The sequence below is a fragment of the Alosa sapidissima genome, chromosome 10 (genome assembly GCF_018492685.1).
Source record: "Alosa sapidissima isolate fAloSap1 chromosome 10, fAloSap1.pri, whole genome shotgun sequence".
Classification (NCBI taxonomy): domain Eukaryota; kingdom Metazoa; phylum Chordata; class Actinopteri; order Clupeiformes; family Clupeidae; genus Alosa; species Alosa sapidissima.
This window is the reverse complement of record NC_055966.1, coordinates 33970790-33976890: the sequence shown is the minus strand read 5'-3', so window position 1 is coordinate 33976890 and position 6101 is coordinate 33970790. Positions and strand designations below refer to the sequence as shown.

Below are 6101 nucleotides of genomic sequence, written 5' to 3'. Positions count from 1 at the left end.
ACTATTGACTGACAAGGGTTACAATAAAAAATGTATCCTGAATAAAGTAACACTTACCCCAATAATGTTTGAATGACTGAATTAAAATCCTAAGGATATTTATCATGCAGAGGAGTTGTTTGGGACTGGTTGCTAAGGGCTGCTTACATCTTGTGACAGTATGTCTTCAGCGGTGTTTTATCTGCCCCTATAGACCAGGCTTTTCTTTGCCATACCCCATCTTGTGACAGTATGTCTTCAGCGGTGTTTTATCTGCCCCTATAGACCAGGCTTTTCTTTGCCATACCCCTGGGCACACGTTTTAATACAAGTGGAGCGCATACGTGGCGAAAAATCACTGACTGGGTGTAGGAAATGAATAAGACTTCCGCTGCACTTTGCGCCAAGTTGTGCCCACATTGCGCTGGGTACACGATAGGGCCCATCGTGTTTTTACAATTTCTATCTGGAGGAAATTGTTTTTCTCTTCTTCATTTGCATGAACTACATAATATGGCCTACCCCAATTCTGCATCTTAACTGGACTTCCCGTAAGGTGACTGAACTTTGTTGAGACATCTTTCAATGGCTGTTGCCCTCATTAAAAGTGCAAGTGGATAACAAGCACAGTTCCCATGGGAGAAACCCCCCCCCCCACACACACACACACATCCTGTGACCTACACTGGAATGTTTTGAAAAAGTAAATAATGTCTCTCCTACAGACAGCTACAAACCCTCAACTGAACAAACAGTATCAGGCACAAACACCAGCCAGGCACAGATAAACACATCTGTTCCATATTTACAGCCCAAATGCTTAATTTATGGCCTGTTAAGTCTTCTTATGCGTTGTTTACAAATTCACAACAAATACACAAAAAAAGGACAGTTGACAACAGGACATTTAGCTGTCCATCTTAACAATTAGCTTGTGTACATAGCTGGATGAGCAAGCACATTTAAAGGTGCCATGTGTAAGAATTGAGGTAAAAATATCCAAAAAATGAGCTACACGCATCAAAAGAATGAAAGGAAATAAGGGTGATGATGTCATTAAAAAAATGACAAGGTATAGTGCTGAAGAGATATCAACCTGAATTAGCATGCTAAATTACTAGCCACAGCCCGACAGGTGTCATAATACCAGTTTCGGCCATGGGAGGCAGTATGCGGGTAACATAACCGCCAGCCAAACTGCAATACACGTGTCTCGGTTGTTACTCTAGGGTAGACAAACTCACTTTCTGGAGGTATACTGCCCCATCTTTTATGGAATGTGGAGTATGAATTGATTTTTTGGCAGACATTACACATGGCACCTTTAAAAAAAGAGTAACAACTCCAACTGTTCCTCAAGACAAAATACAGAATCTTATGTACTGTACAGTAGTTTCACTAAACGACAGGGCCACAGCGCAGATACCACCTTTGGCTCCAGATGCCCGCTGTCCACCGGTCTCTCCCAGGTGCCCACAGTGCACCCGTCTCATCAGTCCACCTGTCTCTCCCAGGTGCCCACAGTCCTCCCAACTGCCCCAGGTGCCCACAGTCCTCCCGTCTCATCAGTCCACCTGTCTCTCCCAGGTGCCCACAGTCCTCCCAACTGCCCCAGGTGCCCACAGTCCTCCCGTCTCATCAGTCCACCTGTCTCTCCCAGGTGCCCACAGTCCTCCCGTCTCATCAGTCCACCTGTCTCTCCCAGGTGAACAGTCTACCCGTCTCTCTCTCTTCCACTCACTTCCTGTCAGTCAATTCAGTGCAACTCACGGTTGCTTTATTGGCATGACTGCAGTGTTGCCAAAGCACAAAACAAACCAGCATAACAATTTATGTATATGGACCGCTCCATATTCTTTATAATAAAAATGTATATATTACTTTAGGCTTATCCCACCGGGTTGCTTAAACGCAATTGGGGTTGTTAACGTCACGCAGTCAGCTGACGATAAAAGGCTGCTTGGCCTAACCTGCGGGGAGAGAGCGCTAATTACCAGGAAGCTCTATCGGAGAGAGTTGTTACCGAGGGCATGTGAGACATGGCGGGAGCATTTTAAAGAGAGATTTCACACTGGATAGTTACATTGGATTCCTCTGGATCGTACCCTTGTGGATTAATCCCTTTGAGGAATTCCTATGAAGCAGCGCGGATCCTGAGCAAAATAGGACCGGCTCAAACTACTTTGTGTTGCGCACGACGGAATGGATCAGCAGCATGGCAAGATGTTTTCCTTTCTCTTGTCGAGGTGTTGCGAAGATCCCTGGTTCAAGTCGTAGGCCTACTCTGCAGTTCCCCTGGCTAGTCTCCCGTTGGTAACTCCACACTCATCTCCGAGTTCACGTTTCCCTTCCACCAGTATACAACTAATTCAACATATTCCACAACTCACTTTCCTTCAGTGACTCAGACTCTTTCATACTTTCCCTTTTTATTTAAATAGCATTTTATTTTTGATTGTATGGAGGGATATCGATTATTTAAGTTGTGTATGAATATTTTTGGTTTAATTTAAACCATCACAATATATGATTTGAAACGTATAAAACGTGTTTGTGTTGTTTGATTTGTGTGATAGTTTCGCTCTAACTGTGACTACATTTGAATTGGCAGCAAATACTGCCTGGCACCCCAGAGACAACTGAACATGGGCGTAGATTTAGGGTGGGACGCTAAGGACTAGTCCTAATCAATATTTTAAGATGACAAAATTGTCCCCACCAATATTTTAGCGAACTTATTTGTGCTGCTGATCATTCCGACAGCCAGCACAACAGTACAAAAAACGTCGTCATATGATTTGCTGAAAAACGGGGGGAGGGGGAAGGGTTATCTGACATGCACGCTACAGTAGGCCTACACGCACGGAGTGTCAAAGGCTACTTGTTTGCACCGGCAGTCACGCGAGCGGGTGTGTCAACGACAACGGCAAGTTAGGGCTGTCTGCCAATACATAGCCTATTGCAAAAAAGGCCAGAGTAAAACATTGTGATATTCCTTTTGCCCTTCAGCATGTACATCTTTGCCCCTTTTGTGGTTTGTAGATCAGCTTTGTCAACCCAAAATACGAAGCTTTTTCATTGCAGTCTAGGCAAAATAATTAGCCATACAAACTGGCAACTGGTGACCAGGCTTTCAAATGCGTATTTTACTGTGTAAAATAGCATTAGCTGTTAGGATATTACCCAGGATATTGTCACAGCTAAGCTAGCTGTGATGTAATCTTTCAACCAAAGTTAGGAGTCATGTTGAATAAGGGTGTGCCGCACGGACAGTCACATAGGCTATAAGTCACCATCACTGACTGTTAGGCTAATTGGGCTACCAATCTTGCAGTCGCAATAAACAATGAATCCGAGACATTTTCCTGTTCCTATATTCTGTGAATGTAGCCTGCACAATGCAAAGAAATAAAAGATAAACTGGTGCATTTCCATACTCATAAATGAACATTGCAAGACACTTATCTCTTCTATGATCTCATCCCAGAAAGATTTTCTTTGACTTTTTTTTAACATTTATTTTTTTATCTAATGACATAGCAAACATGCTGAATTGAATCCACATATCCACTTCCGAAACTATTTTTCACCTCTTAAAGTGACAGGCACTCAATTAGATTTACACACCAAATGTGGTGATATAGACAAGTGTAGCCTAATAATTTAAAAATCAATATGATGTAATCAAATGACTAAATATGTTTAGCTATTAGTAATCATATAGATCATAAAATACTATAAATAATTATCAATATAAATGTATAGTTTATATGAATTCCAAAATATGAAAAAGAAACCTATGACAACCATCACTTTCTATGTGTGTGTGTGTGGGGAGGGTCAATCAAATTCTATGATTACCATTGATGTGAATGATCTCTCAAATCACACAAACCAAATCAAATTTTAAAAAATCGCAATAGTATCGAAATCGAGATTCTTCACTTGCTATTGGTATTGAAACAATAATGTTGGTATCGTGACAACAGGAGTTGTGCGTCCCTACCAAAGCTGAGACCAAACCTACGCCCTTGCAACTGAATCTCTAAATTTAAAAATAAAAGATTCAGATTAGTCACGTTACAGAATGGCACCCCAGATGGGACTTGAACATAGTTAACAGATGGGACACGAACATAGTTAACAGGCGGGACACTGTCTAACTCAGGGGTCCCCAACCTTTTATGTACCATGGACCGGTTTGATTCCTTTTTTTTTTCCATGGACCGGCGGCGGGGGGGGTTCCATGTTCCATGTTCCATATGTGTTGTGCATGCATTACTTGAAAAGAACTAGCTCCAGTTATGTATGAACAGTGAAGGTAACGATCTCTTAAACATGTGAAAAACGTGAACTTGAAGAAGTGAAAATTTAACAATATGAACTATGAATATTGAACAACTTGAAGCTTACATCTATAGCCTACGTGTGAACATGCTTAACAAAATATGGGAACAAAACATGGGAACTAAACGTGCATTACGAATATAATCAGTGGGAGCCCTGCTTATGGAATGATGGAAGACAGTGACACCCTCAGTGTGTTTGAAATGTCCAGTCGATTGCGCAATTTGGTCTTAGTTGCAGTCATTGCCGAAAACCCGGCCTCGTGGTGGGAAATGGTAGCAACGTCTTCAGCGCTTTTACGGCTATCTCGGGATATTCTGCTTTGTTATTGATCCAAAAACCCGCCAGAGAGGTTTCCTTATAGACACTCTTAAGACCACCGTCATTTGCAATTTCGATCAACTGCTCTTCCTGCGCTGACAAGTTAGGACTATTTGGGATATTGACAAATGGGTTGCGCACCCACTCATTGGTTTGCCGTGGATCTTTGGAGGATGGGAAGTAACACTCAAACTCATTTGAAAGCGCAACAAGGTGATCGCGCACCAGCTGCGAGAGAAAGGGCCCTGCCTCAGTCTCTCCCAAAACCCCCACTACTGTTTGGAACATATCAAATACACCCCGGTCCTGTCATCGTCCCCACAAATCAAGCTTGGCTTTAAATGCAGCGACTTTATCTGCCAGTTTAAAGACAGTCGTCATTCTGCCCTGGAGTGACCGGTTGAGGTCATTAAGCAATCCGAATATGTCACACAGGTAAGCGAGTTTTGACACCCAGTCCTCATCACTAAAATGTGCAGCTTTTTTTCTGTAAGAAATCTCTGCGGCGGCTCTCTCAACTCAAACACTCTGGCCAGTGACCTGCTAAAGATGCTTGTTTTTTGTTGCTCATTCTAGCAGTTTAGCTAACTTCGTGTGACATACCGTTCGCCAAGAGCTGATCAAGTGAAGTGAGCTGACCTGAGGCTGCGCAGCGCTGAAGGCAATATGTAAAAGTGTTGAAGGCGGGACAGACAGACGTAAGAAAATAGACCTTGCAAAATGCAAACATGCGTGCAATCAAACAACTGCATATAGGCCTATGCCATGTAAAAACGTGACATTCTTGCGAATTAAATTTAGTTTAGTTTGCATGCATTTTTTTTTAAACTCATGTCGTAAGCTACGGCCCAGTTAGGAATGTCCCGCGGCCCGGTGGTTGGGGACCGCTGGTCTAACTAACCACACAGACGTTTTTTCCCAAAGAAGCAACGAACATTCCTTAACTTACACTGGTCTTTTGCTGAACTGCGCTACAGAAAGGCTGGGATACGATTATAGGACTGAAAAGCGTTTTTGAACTTTGAAAGAACTCCCTGCCCTATGTGGATAAAAAAAAAAAACACATGCAAGAGAAAAAAACGTGATTTTGTGAGACTTTACGATAAATGGACTGAGCTTTATTGAATTGTGATTTTGAAATGTGATATGTGTTATGGACTGTTAAATATTGGGGTTTGCTGTTAAGAGTTGCTATATGCTATGCTTCTTATGCCTATTTTCCCCTGAACGCTTCCTTAGCACTTCACTTAACTTTAAAGGGACACCAGGCAACGTTTTCGTGTTAATTACTCATCTTCGTAAGTCGGTATATGGTTAAATGACTCATTACAGGGCGAATGAAGACTCTCTCGCCTGCCCCTACTGCCTGTAGGATGAATATCCCGCTTGCAAGTTCAGTGTATCGTACCCGAAGCAGTTTCAGTTTCCATCCTGCATCCACAGCACAGAGGGAG

General features: G+C 42.6%; 1 long non-coding RNA gene across 1 annotated transcript; it reads right to left on the bottom strand.

The window, feature by feature from the left end:
* Positions 1-1218: 1218 nt before the first annotated feature.
* On the bottom strand, positions 1219-4233 carry LOC121720316. The gene is made up of 3 exons (XR_006034507.1): positions 4018-4233; positions 1672-2618; positions 1219-1553 (listed from the first exon to the last, which is right to left on the bottom strand). It is a non-coding gene; the product is annotated as an uncharacterized LOC121720316 (long non-coding RNA).
* Between the last annotated feature and the right edge of the window lie 1868 nt (positions 4234-6101).